At 34.8% G+C, this 15,492-nt stretch overlaps 1 protein-coding gene across 4 annotated transcripts in view; it reads right to left on the bottom strand.

Moving 5' to 3' along the window:
• Positions 1 to 15,492, bottom strand: part of kek5 (leucine-rich repeat, immunoglobulin-like domain-containing kekkon 5 protein) — an 884,967-nt gene that overhangs the window by 517,175 nt on the left and 352,300 nt on the right. For all 4 annotated transcript variants that reach the window (XM_089596544.1, XM_089596542.1, XM_089596541.1 and 1 more), the window contains one exon: positions 1,952 to 2,019. The gene's annotated coding sequence lies outside the window, so the exon portion shown is untranslated. The remainder of the gene's footprint in view (positions 1 to 1,951; positions 2,020 to 15,492) is intronic.

Below are 15,492 nucleotides of genomic sequence, written 5' to 3'. Positions count from 1 at the left end.
CTGAGATGTATCGGGAATATGTGTAAAATTTTCTAACTAAAAATGTTTCACATTACGTGTCAACACACTACGGTGTTTTATTTAGTAAGTCTCGGGCGAAGCCGAGACGGGGGGCTGCTAGTCCTATCATATTCTACAAAAATTTTCTTGAAAACTTCACAGTAAAAGCAAAATTCCACTTGTTATTGGAAACCAAGTTATTTCCGATGTTAATTTAGGGGGAGATATGAAATGGATTTGCACAGTTACTAGCATTGATTTTTAGTTGAAATTTATTAGCCACTGATACAATATGAAGTGGGCAGTGCAGCTCCAGCATTTTTGTTTTAATAAGAAACAAAATTTTTAGTCAATAAACACAAAGGGTAGGTACGCTAGAGCGCACTGTAATTAAAATACCGTTGATAGTAAATTTAATTATTATTACACAGGAGCTTGTGTCAAGTAGAACTGGTGTTTTATATTGAATACCGTTGCTTACCCTCACAATACTGTTGTTAATTGTTAAAGGGAAATTGAAAATGAGCTACATTTTTCAATTAGCATTCACAACATAAATAGAACGAAAAAAAAGCACAAAAAATATGAGAAAGAAAACAAGAACGAAAAAAGGCACAAAAAATACGAGAAAGAAAACAATCAACAAAAATAAAAAAGAAAATTTAAAGGTAAAGTTTTGCCGTTGGATTGATTTAACATTTAACCACGACTGTGAACACATGGATCAGCTTGGACCACGATAGCGTGTATGCAACCACGAACGCATACGTATGGCACGGCAGAAACCAACCATGTCGGGTGGCAAAAGAAGGGGATGTAAAGGCTTAAAATTGCTTAATCTCTTGTCAGCGGTGCTGTAGTCCTTATTGTAACGTAGGATTATGTTTTCGGCTGCAATTGCGAAAGAAGAATTACCACGGCTGAAATTACTGAAGTACGTTTTTTCGGCAAATTTTTTAAATTGTCTTTTGTTTTCGCAGAAAATATCAGTTCTTGAGATCATAAGTTTCGTGCTCATGCTCGAAGTTAACTAATGAGAACTTTAAATAAACTTACGGAATTAAGTTGTATTCTAAAATGGCTTATTTTTCTTGGATGTCAACAAAAACTGTAAGATCCAAGAGATACGTTACCAGGTTTTAAATGTTTGTACTGGTACGTTTTTTAAGTATTATATGACATCGCTATTTATTTTTGATAGTAGCAATTTAAATATCTGTAGCGAGGTCACCATATCCAAAAATTGTGACCCACAGCATAGGAAAGTACTTGTAAAAACAAAAATTTTAAATACCTCATTTTTTTTTTTATATCACTAAAAAATGTCTGAAGCAGCGTTTTAGCTAATGTGAAACGTTGGATATACAACACATATTTATATACAACATAAGGTCAATGACTAATAGTCCATAGACTACGGGCGTATACAATCATCGGTATAGTAACTCTTATGAAAACACGTACGTCGAAAAAGAATCATAAAGAAGTTATACTTTTACGTAAGTAAACAAAAATACTATTCTAAGAGTAAAACATTCATGAATGTTTTTTAGTAACAGTTTGCAAAATTTTTCAAAGAGTTAGATAAGCGCTTTGATATTCCATTACAGGTATAAAAAAAAAATCAAAACAAATTTTAGTTTTTCTTTACTTATTATTTTTTCTTTACTTATTATTTTTTCTTTATTGCTATTTTTACTTGAATAGTAACTAATAACTTCAAAAGAAGACGTAATGTCTCATCACTTGGCAGGAATGTACAAGAGTGTAACTTATTTTTAACGGTTACAACATCCAGCCCTGTAAACAAGTCGTTCGCAAGAAAAAGAAGTACGTGAACTCTCTCTAACTCGTCCCAAGCGTTTTGAAAGCAACCAAAGTTGGAGCACTGCTTGCGTAACTTCTTCTTCTTCACGAGTTTTACAATAAAGATTGACGTATAGTTACTCACCTCAGCGCGCGTCCAGGGGCTGGTCAACAGCTTTGAGATTGCCCAGATTTGGCACGACCGTCCAATATCTGCGAACAAAAATTTAAATTGAATAAAGTTTAAATCACATTAGGCAGCTGTATTGAAAGTACAAGAAAAGAAAAAGAAGAGAGAGTCAAGTTAACCCAAGTTAAAACATGATTGGCTGAAATTTAATTTGGTGTTTTCTCTCTTAGTGCACTTTCCTACTAATCGGCCATCATCTTATCCTCTTTTAACCCTGTTCCTATAGATGCCCTATTTTGTAAGTTGTTCAATCGTTTTCTCACTCTCGCATCAGTTACAGTACATACACATACTCGATACATTTTCTTCTCTGTCCGAGTTGCCTAGTCACTCACCTGCTTTTATTTCCATTCTTGTTTTCAGCTCACCTCTCTCGTGAAGCTTAGAACTTGAAGAATCGCTTTTATTTTCAACTCTTAACTACTGGATTCATTTTATTTAAAAAGTCAGTACATTAAAAGGGAAGGGGCTATTAAATGGAGATAAAATGGTTAATACGCAATATGTTTCGGCGTATATTATAAACGACCTACTCTAGAAATATCGTATTCTTGTAATTTAAACAAATTGTATAAGATAAGGAAGAAAACGATTGACAATACCAAATGATTGTGCTGATAACTAAGGTGTAGTCTTTCCTTCACCAAATCGAAAATTGTACGAGACATTGCGAAATAATTAAAATTTACATCAAAAATAAGAAATAGTATTACTTTTAGAATAACTTCAAGGTCTTCAGGACTAAAGAAATTTTGATAATTGTAGTCATTTACGTAATGAAATTTCTTATACATATATAAATATTGTATTGCTTGAAATAAGTACTCGCATATTAGTAGTGAATTTTGCTGTTGTAGCATCCGTAAGCTAAAACAAAACTATTCTACATTTTCTTAATAGGGTTGCAAAAAATAAAAAAAAACAAAAAAAAAAACTGAAGCGTAAGGTACAGAAGAATTTTTTTAATAGCTCTGATCTATAATTTCAACAGTGACTTATAATGTTATTAATATGACTACAAAATAAATCATGATTGCTTTTGTGAAAGATTAATAGAGTATGGACTTTCATTCATAACTTAACTTTTCATTTTACTTTAATAGTTTGATCCAACAGATGTCGTATTTTGGATGAATGTCATACTTTCACACCGTATTTACAAATTTTATACTTTACAACAGTGTGTTCCTAAGCGCGTACGTTGGATGTAGTGTTCAAAGTTTGAAATATTTAGAAGAATGCTCATAAAGTATTAAAAATTGGCATTTAAGTACTGTGTACACAAATACCTCTGCCTCGAACCCACTACAGAACGAGCAAACGTTTAGCAAATACTCTTTAAAATACTAGATTCCTAAAAACCGAGAAACTCCTTATGCAGTATTATGCTTCCATCTTCTAGGCATATAGTAATTATGTGTTCGAGCATAAATTGTTTGTAAGCTCCATCGCTATTTCAGAAGCTGTATTTTTTCCCACTGCTTGTCCAATTCTTGTATATTATATTATCTATAGCATTAAAGAGAAATGAAAAGTCATACTAAATAGGAGAGCCACGCAGTTATGAAAAAGCGCAATCAACTCTAGTTGATTGATGTGTGTTCAGACATGGGTTTGTATTGACTACGAGCACATCTCAGGTGGCACTGCCAATGCATACAAGTCTACGTACTCCAGGCCTTGTGTTGACCATTGAGCAAAGTAAATTTAGAGGGACACGTCCTAGAGCTAAAGTCTTTTTCTTTTTTCTTAAAATAATGATGCTGACAAAATGCGAAGGTATAAGTACAGTAAAGGCCCAGCAAGGACTGTGTCGCATTGCACAATAGAAATACTCGACATAGTATTATTGATACTCGGCTCTTGAGTTTTCAAAGAAAATCACCTCAAAGTCCTCTTGTACTTCTTTCCTTGCGTTTATTCTTTGTGGTAATTTTTCTTTTTTTGGTAAACACTTTGAGTTCAAATAACGTTTTAATACACTTTATTCTTGAATTATAATAGTCTGAAGAATCACTTTGATGTTTATAACATAGTAAAGTCATATAAAAATTTAGATTTTAAACTTGAGAATTTCAAGTAATAGAATATTGCATATGATCGGTACGTAAGCGCCTTCTGTGACCAAAACTACTAGTTCAATTTGATAAACTTTATCATCAGTTGGTATTTCAACTGTACTGAGAAACAAATGTTTGAACAATGTAAAGCACTTTCATGGTTTTATTACTAATTTTTTTCTTTATTACAACCTTTAACTTTCATATAGGCCATTTTACATAAACTAGGTACTGAGCTCTTCAAACGTATACCTTGATCAGGATTATTCCTGCTGTCATTCGCTGCGGTGTGTAGTTCAGGGTTTTTTTTTTGGAAGCGCGTTGGTCTTCCGCTCAAAAATATAGCTGGATATTTTGCTTAAAACTAACTGACCCAGAGAACGGAGAGAAAAAACGGCGCACTGGTCTTGACAATAGTTTTTATGATATTTTACATCAAATATCAGATATGCGTATACTTTTAATACTCAATTCAATCAGAGTGGTACAGAGCCTAATGAATTTTTGAGAATCCGGCACTGTAGCTATAAAGCTTAAGGCTTACAGTCTTTGTGGAGATTTGCTGCAAACTTTGAATTTTGCTTCAACCATTAGCCTTTTTTACTATTTTTTTCTTGAATTACTTTACAAAATTAAGCTTGGTAGCTATCAAAAGGATTTCAAACAAAATGAATTTTACGGATTACCATTAATCTATCTTTTTCGAGAGGATTGCAGTGCACGCGCAAATATTGGTAATTATTTTATTGTACGTATTGAATTACTCATTTTTTTGTGATTCAAGAATTATTATTAGAAACTTTTATTATTTTATGGAATATATATGTATGATACTTGAAACGTCAAGTAAAAATTCAAACAATTTTTCAACAGGACCTAGTCCATAAAATTTTCAAAAATAAAGGTTTAACAACACGCGCGCGAGTAACTAACTTTAGCAAAAATTCTTTTTTCACGTAAAATAAATTTAATGTTTAATTTAAAATAAATTACTATCCCTAATAAAATGATAACGCGCTGTATTACCTCAGCAAGAAATTCAATAATGACTAACCAGATATCTCACCCTCGGGAACCCTTTGCCCCTATTGCACACAAATCTCCCAACAGTATTCAATTTCAATACTCGGGGTAAAGCGAGGGGTAAAGGAAACTTGGATCGATCTAACCACACGCAGATAGACTCTGAAGTATACCGATTACTGAACAGCAATGGGAAAAAATGCTGCATCTCGACTACTGGAAAAAAGGACACGGAAAAATCTAAATCACATTTAGTTCCTGCCTATACCTTCTTCTTTTCGAAAACTTAGTTACTGCATAGAATCTTTACGGTCTCATTGTTTGGTATATCCAATCTAGGCTGGGAGCCTTAAGACAGATGCTCCCAGTCATTATTTTCCGACCAATCCGATCGTATCCGATACATGTGCTTATTCAAAGCTTTAGCCGCTACCATATGGTGTAACTAGTGGTCTCAAGAGATAGACAGATCGGTTTTCAAGCATTTGTGGGTCGGCTTTCCACGGATATTCTTATTGAGCTTGAGGCTTGCGTGTTATACAAGAAGCTTACATTAATATAAATCCCTAGCTGCAGCTACGGAGAGAGCTTGCACGGTTAAACTCAAATATATTCCCTAGTATGGTATGGATCAAAATCAATGATATCTGCAGAATTAGGTACGCGACTGGGCTTAAACTTTTCACCATCGGTGGCAACGCTATCGATTGTTCACGCTGACATCACGGGCAAGCTTAATGTGATTCGGTATAAATAAAGACAGTATAGTTTTTGCCTTATACACAAACAAGTATTTTTAAGAATTATTTTTATTTAATGAATGTGTAAAGTTTCAACGCGTTTGTTTCATAGTTACAAAAACTTTCTTTGTTTTGTAATCTCACCCCTCGTGTATACTTGGGCCGAATCTCCAGTCACTGGCTCTGCTCAATCTTCCATATCCATGAGAAATGGGGGTGGAAAGAGATCCATCGAGAGTTGCTGAGCCACACAACGTACGGGTATAATAAGGAATACATAGAAAAAAAGGCATAAAAGCAAGACAAGCTGAATTCTTCGATAATTCACGGATTTTGGCTACTGTTACGGACACTTTTACTTCCCTTCTCCCCTATTCTTACCCCAACTGTTTTCGGACCTTGTCGCTCACGCTCTTTCAAAAACATATATACGTATCATGTGGGAGTTACTGTGGTGTTATATATCTCTTGTCCCACCCTTGACCTGACTCCAGGCCTCTTTCAACTTCCTTCCAGTAGTTTTTCTCTCTACAGGCGTCTCCTAGTTTATCTTTCGAGTTTTCCCGCGTCAACATACTTTACACATGACGACGATTACCAAAGGAAAAGAATCAGTATCCTCACTGTCTTAGCTACCTACTTGCTGGCCTCACCCCTGCCTGTACCGATCTATCTCTAGTTTTGGCTCTTTTATATTTTTTGTTAGCCATGTGACTTGATAAGTTTATCATGTTGTCCAACTCATATCCCTCAGTTCAACACATGCATGTGAGTCTAAAAAGTGATAACTCGTTATACATAATATGCGTGACTTGAATTATGAAAATGCATATCTTATGGGATAAAATATTGCAGAGACTAGGACTTGAAGTAGACGTGCTCGAACATGCGACATCGCACCACTTTGCATATTATAGAACATTGTATAACAACAACACGTGGTTTTCATCTCGGAGACATCATAGCTTGGTCCTGCCGAAATATCATCTTCTCCGCCAAAAACCTCCATACATTTCTGACAGCTTTGCTGATATGCAGTAAATGCGAGTACCTCGCGATCGATGTGTGTATATAAGTGAGCGCACACGTGCGTTTATAAGATCGCTTCGTTCAAAATTTCGAACTACTTGCTTCATAGAACTTTTCTGAACAACGTTCTTTTCTGTAAACTGGGTCAGTGATGAATTAACAGGTGCGTAGGGAATTCAAGTGTGACCATTTCAGACAATTTACAGTCTATCATAAAATTGAAGGTTTTTATAGGTAATGAATCCTGTTTTTTGGTGAATTACTAGGAATAAGCATTTTTTACGGAAGGGCCAAGTCACCATCTGCATATATATATGTATAGCATCGTTGGAAAAAAATGTAAATGTAACCTTCAAATTTTTGGATTTGGAATTTTATTGCTGCTGTATTAATTGATGACTAACTGATAAATTTATATCAGTAGCTTATCCTGAATCATGATGAATGTGATTAAAGACCTCCGAAATAAAACATGATTCCATAAGAAATTCATTTTTTAGGCTGGGAAACTAATCCACTCGAATTTTTACAGTATTATCTTTGCTGTTCTATTTATTTATATATCATACTTTCATCAAACTCTTATATTTCATCTTCTGACATAACTTCTTGTAAGTAAATACAAAACAGAAATGGTAGTAATAATTGTAAAAGCCACATACTTATGTTTTGTAAAATTTTGTTAAACAATCAACATCATTTTGGTTTTGTAGGTACTGAAGGTTACTGGTTTTATTTTTTTTCAATTTCTTTACTTACTTATTTGCAACCAAACATAAAAAATCATTCAGTTTCAGTTTATCACCAAACGTATCAATTAACACAGCAGCAATAAAATTCCAAATTCAAAAGTTTAGAGGTTACATTTACATTTTTTTTTCAACAATGCTGTGCATGTACATATATATATATATATATATATATATATATATATATATATATATGCAGTCCTTTGCTGCACTGCACAACCGTGCCTCGCTTTGCTCCAAAAAAGATACATGCTCTCGAACTCGCACACAGATGGCGACTAGGCGCTTCCATAATATTTTATTAAATGAACAGTCCGCAAGCATCGAGAAAGAAGTGTACTGTTTCAGCCGGTCGTAGTGATTATTTGTCCTGAGCAGGTGATGCCAATAAAACCGATGCGAAGACAGCAAATTAGCCACACCGAAGCAAGGTTGGATGAGTGGAAGAGAGATCTAGGGTACGGTTGCTAACGATATCAAATTCGTAAACAGAATACCTATACGCGCACGGATCATAAAACGGAGATCAGTGCATATAAATCTGGTAGAGCCTGGAGTAGCACTAACAGTCTCTTGATACCCAAGCGTGTACTGTACATCCGATCTATTTTTTTTCCTGCCCGTGCAATAGATCAGATACAGATAAGCGAGCTCAAATCGAAGGAAATGGTGCTTGCTTACTGGAGTAGGCGAGGAAGCTTACACGTCTCGTACTATGCGTTCAGCTAGCTTTTCATGACTCTATGACCATGAAAATGTAAGCAACAACTCCGACAGCCCTCTATGAAAGCGTATGTATAGAAAACTAGTGCACTGGCTGGCTAGCTGTAAAGCTGCTCTTGGCTGTCCAGCCGTTTACTTTAATTCACGATAGTTTTTTTGTTCCATGGCGGTGAATTATAAGCAACGGTTTCTCATTGGCTATTTGAAGAATCTATAACTTCTTTCAGTAGAATATTCAGTATTTTACGAATCATAGACTTATTTAATGATATCAGATCAGCAATCAGGCTTTTTTTTTAATTTAACCGTATTTTGACGTTTTTACAACATTACTCTCAGTTTCAATTAGTTTTTACGAGAAAAATTAATCCAGCCAACTCAAAGATAACATTACTAAATTTACAAACTGTACTAATTCGTGATTGTTATTTTAGATTACGTTTGGCCCAAAAGAAGAATGTTTGACAATTACCCCTTCAGCTATCCTCGAAAATGGTAGGGAGAGATAATGAAAAATACTTTCGGTTTGGCAATATCAAACTTATCAAGTATTTCGTATTAACCCCCATGTGTAAGAGCTTGCGATAACTTATATTACCTATGGCATAACATGACATCAATTTAATATGAGTAATTTTCATTTAGTCGTACTAACGATGTGCAAGTTGTTTACAATTTCATTCAACGCTTTATAAATAATTTAGCTGACTTATCCAACTGCTAGCTGAGTAGTATTGGCAAAGCTGACTGATAATTTTGCTCATAGCTCGCTTTATGGTATAAATATTCCGAGATTTGTGGAAATTGACGCTGAAAACGTATTGATTAAAGTATTTGGAGCTTTACATCTGTGGTTATTACAGAACAACAGGGTTCTTCGAAACATTTTTTAATGAAGTTACAGACGAGGATCATCCATACTGAATATAATTTAAATCACTAATGTCACCGCGACGTCATCTGCTTTTTAAACTTACTTTGTGATATTCCATCACTACTAAATAACACGATAGGTCGTAGTCCATACGAGTTACTAATCTCAATGCCAATCATATGAAAATGTACGGTTGCACCTCTGAATTGCAGCTTTGCATAATTGCACGAAAGTGAGCGTCGTTCCCACTGGCTCTTGCTATTTCTTGCGGATCAGCAAACCTCTGGAGCATTAGTGAAATCTGGCTTAAAAAAGAAGCCAAGCTGCATTACTCCGTACGAGGCAGAAGAATAGAAATTAGTAAAGAATGTTTCCCAGAAATTAGGTCAGAAGGTAAAAGTAAAGTTGGAGAAAATGAAATAGAAATGCGAAGGAGGATAATCCAGGTTGTAAGCAGTGGTCAGGAGGCACACAATAGCGGGAGGAAAAACTTTTGCAATATTATACCACCACTTTTCACGAGGCTTACCATCTGATTTTAAACTGCCTTTAAGCTGGAAAATTATCCACCAGCAGTAGCGGTAAAAATGCAGTCTGCCTCTAATATGCGTGATGTGGCTAGGTTTTATATCACTTGGTTGTTCAAGCGACTCTTCTAATATCTCATTGGTAGGAAGGTAATTTATACAGTACATGCTTGAAAATTTTATACCTACAATAGCGTAACAGTCATGAATTTTCTTCACAAAGCCATTTTTAATGCATTTAATGGTGCTCGTGTTTACTTGCTTAAGATTCGTTTTCTTTTCAATGCTTTTATGTTGTCTCACTTTGGGGTACTTATGTCTTTTGTCCAGTCAAATCGGACCACTTATTTTGTACATTAACTACTTACATTTTTTAATCCAACTACTTAAAATAATATTATTCTATACGGCATGAACTTACACTACTGAGGATCAGTAAAATAAAAACCTTTTTTACACGTGTATGCAAAAAAACAAATGAAAAAATTATAAAGGAAATTAAAACAACAAACCAGGGGGTATTATTGGGTCATGGGACTCATGGTAAGAACGAAGTTCTTTAAATATGAGATGAGTATAGACACAATTTCTCAGGTAACAAGGGGGTCGCCAGACCCACAGGAAGAACGAAGCTCTGTAAACGTTAGTACTGCATTCATGTTGTTTACTAAAACAAAAAGTTGAAAAACGAATAATAAAAAATAAAAACAATAGTTTAGTACTCACGATGGTTTAACTTCGTGAGTACTGTATTTATGCACGACGTTCTCACGAATTTCAACCATCGTGAGTACTAAACTGTTGTTTTTATTTTTTTTATTCGTTTTTCAAGTTTTTGTTTTAGTAAAGAACATGAATGCAGTACTAACGTTTACAGAGCTTCGTTCTTCCTGTGGGTCTGGCGACTTCCTTGTTACTTGAGAAATTGTGTCTATTCTCATCTCATATTTAAAGAACTTCGTTCTTACCGTGGGTCTCATGACCCATTAATACCCCCTGGTTTGTTGTTTTAATTTCCTTTATAATTTTTTCATTTATTTATTTATTTTTTTTTTTTTTTAATTTCTTGTTTTAATTTTTTTTTAATTTCTTGTTTTATTTTTTTTTTTCATTTCTTGTTTAATTTTTGTTCATATTAAATTTTATCACATTATTTTCATTGTTTTGTATTTCCTTTATTTAATTTTTTTTTTTATTTTCGTATTTTTTTTTTTTTTTTTTTTCATTCCCTTTTTTATTTCATTTTTTTTTTCATTTCATTGTATTTATTCATATCTTTTGTAATTTTATTTCATTTCATTTTTATATTTCATTTTATTAATTTAAAAAAAAATTTTTGTTTTCACTTATTTTTTTGCGATTTTATAGCCCATTAAAACAATTTATGTTTTATTTTTATATAATTACTCAATCACATTGTGCCATTATTTGTTCATCAAATTCAAAATAAGTGCCCTTAAAAACCATTAAAATGATATGAAACTCGAAATATATTTATATCATGATCTTACATAATTCATTTATGATTGAATGATGATAATGACTCCAATAGCAGCGGGTAGGACAAAATGCAATAAATACTAACACCAATGGCTGTTGAAGTTAGTATTTATTGCATTTCATTTATGATTGATTTAATGAATTACTTTATTTATGAAATTATGTGATATTGTAACATAATTTGTTTGTTGAATTCGAAATAAGCGCCTTTAAAAACCATTGATACATTCTTCAACTCTATTCCACATGTTTTTTTTTTTTTTTTTTTTTTTTTTTTTGTATTAAGTATTTAGAAAACAAATACAAATATAACTTATCATGAATCGAATGTATTATCAGTAAATGCATGTAAAAATGGAATAATTCAGTTACGAACCACACCGTAAGTACAAGAAATCGAATTCCCACAGCCGGCAGCGCTCGTAGCAGAGTGGGTAAGGTAAAGGACTGATTTGCAGGAGGTCGAGAGTTCAATTCTCTTAAGTGGAAAATGTTTTTTTTTTTTTTTTTTTTTTTTAAAGAATTGTAAAAGAAAAAAAATTCAAAGTGAAACAAAAATTATTGTGGGAAAATAAAATTAAAGTTTGTTTAAAAATCAATTGCTTGGGAGTGTAAGGGGGAAAGGTGGGTAAAGGTGTGCAGAAGAGTAACACGGCACGGTTGGCAGATATACATATATAGTGGGGAGAGGGGAAGTGTATAGAGAACAGTCCGTGAGGGGTACGGGGTAAGGGGGGAAACTTGAGAGAAAGAGTAAACCACTTTCGTTTCAAAAAAAAAAAAAAAATCTGCCGGTTTTAAAATTTCGGCCCCCCAAGTAACGCAATATAAAGAACTTCGTTCTAAAAAGATTAACGCACCTTGGCCAAAAAGTAAACTAATCACTTGCAAGTCGTATACCTTCTTCTTCCATATCAAGAGCTAGTGTTGTGCAGCAGCTTATTTATCTTACTCTTTTTTGAATGATAGAGAAAAACATATGAGCTCAACAATAACAAGCAAAAAAAGCAAACAAACTAGTAAGTCTCCGAATGCAAAGATGTTTGGAAGCGAATAAAATGACATTGTGTAAAAAAATTTCACAAAAACTATACTACTTTTTTAAAGTTGTGAAGTTTTGCAAATTAATTTTGAAATAACTTCTGAATCACACGAACGTTGCAGGAATATAATCCACATATTCTTTTATAAGAATAGCGAAAAAGCTCTTTCAACTGAATCTTATGTAGCTTCATACCGCAAAAACGTCCGGAAATTTTAGCAAAATATATATTAGATGTGACACTACTACCGCAATAGTTTCGTAAAAGTATGCATCGCAATATGTTTCTTTTTTTCTCTTTTTTTTTACCACTTCAGCATTTAACGGCCAATGTTTTACTGCTGTCAGAGGTGGGATATAAAAACAAAGATAACTTGTAAACGCTGAGAAAATAAAAAAACAAACCAAAACGTCAGTGGCCAGCCCGGCCATGCATGCGCTCACATACGCACACACACACACACACACACACACACACACAATAAGCCGCGATCGCATGAAAAGCACCACCGAAAAAGGTTCTGCCACTGGTCGTCATACCCATTTTTTTCATCGCTACTATTATTTTGTGTAGTTTAACCTATGAGAAGAAAATATTGTGGTACTCAAGCAGCAGCGGCGGGAACTCTCGATTGTGCTCGAAGCTTTTCAGTAGCCCCACCGCCACCAGCTCAGCTACCTCCTGCGCGCTCTCCCCCCGTTCTATTCTCTATGTAGACAAGCTGACTCGTAAAAAATTTCAGCCTTGGCGAGTTCCAGATTAATTGCGGTCCATGATGGAGAAAATTGCCGTGAATAACGTCAGGCGGGCAGCCAGCAGGTTCAGGTCAGACATCTGACACGAGCCCAAACAATTAACGCTTTTTAGTTTATCGTGCAAGCGAGCCCTGACGTGTCATGCACTGATAATATCAGCATTTTTCGCTCGCTTGTTATCAAATATGATATCTAGACGTACCTATTTGAATATGTGCGCGCGCACACACACACACGAATGGACGAGTGTGTGTGTCAGCAAATATTCGTGCATACAGTGCGCCCCAGTTGTAAATCAGCCGAATAAGGACACTGCCACGGCTACTTTCTTTTTTCTCTCTCGCTCTCTGAATATGCCATTGTTTATGCATGCAGTATATTGGTCTTGCATTCTGTGTTTATAAAATGTGTTATCCCCGTGGCAGCAACAGCCAAGATTTTCTGAAAACTATGGACACATGCGCGATAGCAGATGCCACTGACACACGACGACGGACATGTACAGCGTTTTAATTTCAATGTTCACATGATATATATCATGTTACCTACGGAGCAAAACAAAGGGCTATTTTTAAGGATGTGTCTTTTTTCTGTTTAAAAGTAATTTTGACGCTGTTGTTTGACGAATCAAGTTCCTTATCCGTAAAACTTGTACTCTTGGTTAATATTTAAACATTTTTTCACCTAAATAATCTTCGGATGCAATCTGTCATGGATCTACGGTTTGGATAAAAGCCCTGGTAATACACTCATGAATGGTGGTAGTCTTGATCAATTTTTAATATGGTTCAGACTCTTTATTGTATTTATAAAATTGCATGTTTGCAAAGCCAAGCATTAGATACAGTGTTTATTGGGATTTTTTCATTTTCCATCAACCAGAAATTTTATGTAGTTCTGTGATGAAAAATAACATGTAAATTGACTAACTTACATAACTACTTTGTCTTTCTTTCTTTCCATAATATAATAAAAACTGTATTAAATTCGCACGTACATATTTTTATTCTGTGATATTTTATTTTAAATCTTATAGTGTTAGGTAATAAGTGATAATAGTATATTATGCATCTAGTAAGCGAGGTTAAGAATATCGCAGATTTCATGTAAATAAACGCACCAGGCGAAGCCGAGGGCGGTTAACGTAAAATCTAGGACATTTCTTAACCTCCGAACGTAGTGTGTATAATATTTTTTGTATCTCTGTGGCTATAAAACGGTTAATCACGTTTACGCTCAAATAAGAAGAAAAAATTAAAACGCATAATAAAAAGTTTGTAATAGTTAATTTAAAGTTAAGTTAATTTTAACTTTTTCTTCCAATCATATCTCATATTTCACTCACACTAACAAAATCAAATCTTTAAACTCTAGGAATCATTATCTTACTAATATATAAAGCAAAGTCGCTAAAACCGTTGTAATCGCTAACCGCGAAAACTACTGAACCGATTTTGCTGAAATTTTACATACCGATTCTTGACACTTCCTGGATGGTTTAAGTATGGTTTTTATCTTGAAAAATATAATACTAGCAATGAATAGGCTCAAAGTTTTTCAAAAGTACGCCAGCTTTTCACTTTAGTTCAGTAGGATCCGCTAGATGGCGTCGACATAAAATCGAAGCTACCAGCAACAGAATTAAATAAGTGTGGTTATAGTAGGCCGGAGCGTCACGGGAATTTCTGCAATCGTCTACTGGCAGTTCATCGAGCTGCATCGAGAATGTAGATGATAGTCGTGCAGCAGGGTATCCCGGTTACCGATAACGCTCTTCTCCAATGGGCAAGTGACCTCGGTCTAGTTTCACCCTAAACCTCCAGGATTGACGAGTGCCACCAATAAAAAATTTATTTTAACCAATGTCGTCTCCGGCGGAATACCAGGAGACGTGTCTAGCCAGAGCACATCCTGCTTCGACACTTCAGAGTTATGTGGCCGTACCACAATCTGGCCTGGTGCCGTCAGATAATTTTTTTACTACAAATGTACGCCAGGGAAGACAGCCCTGAAGAGTACGGGCAGCCACAACGGCCAACTTCTTAGTGGTCGTTTCAACGGCATACCTACAGAAAAGGTATTCTCCAGGCCTACTTTCCCGACTAACAATGAGCTGTTGGTTATCCGGGGAACGACCTGAAGACGAGATTTATTTTGATCAGCGGCGTATCTCCTTCATTTACGGTCTCCGTACACAGACTTCGAAGGTCAAGCTACCAACAGCTGGCTCTCTATCATCAAGAATAATAATAAGGAATAACTAGAAATTTGACCACTGGCCTTTTTCAGGGCCAATATGAGTATTTACGTTCATTACTTAACCTTCAATCTCATCGGTTCTTTTAAGGGCCACCTAAGTTTAAACTACCTTACCAACAAATACATTTTTATCACCATATTTGTTGTGGCACCAATTTTTTATACTTATGACACGGACTTAACAGCTCAAGAGCTTGTCCACGTCCTCTTCACA

The sequence above is a fragment of the Copidosoma floridanum genome, unplaced genomic scaffold (genome assembly GCF_036245765.1).
Source record: "Copidosoma floridanum isolate Cflo_tuat_1 unplaced genomic scaffold, Cflo_Japanese_pri ptg000030l, whole genome shotgun sequence".
NCBI classification, from domain to species: Eukaryota; Metazoa; Arthropoda; class Insecta; order Hymenoptera; family Encyrtidae; genus Copidosoma; species Copidosoma floridanum.
The sequence above is the reverse complement of the archived record's forward strand: the minus strand, read 5'-3'. Positions and strand labels throughout refer to the sequence as shown.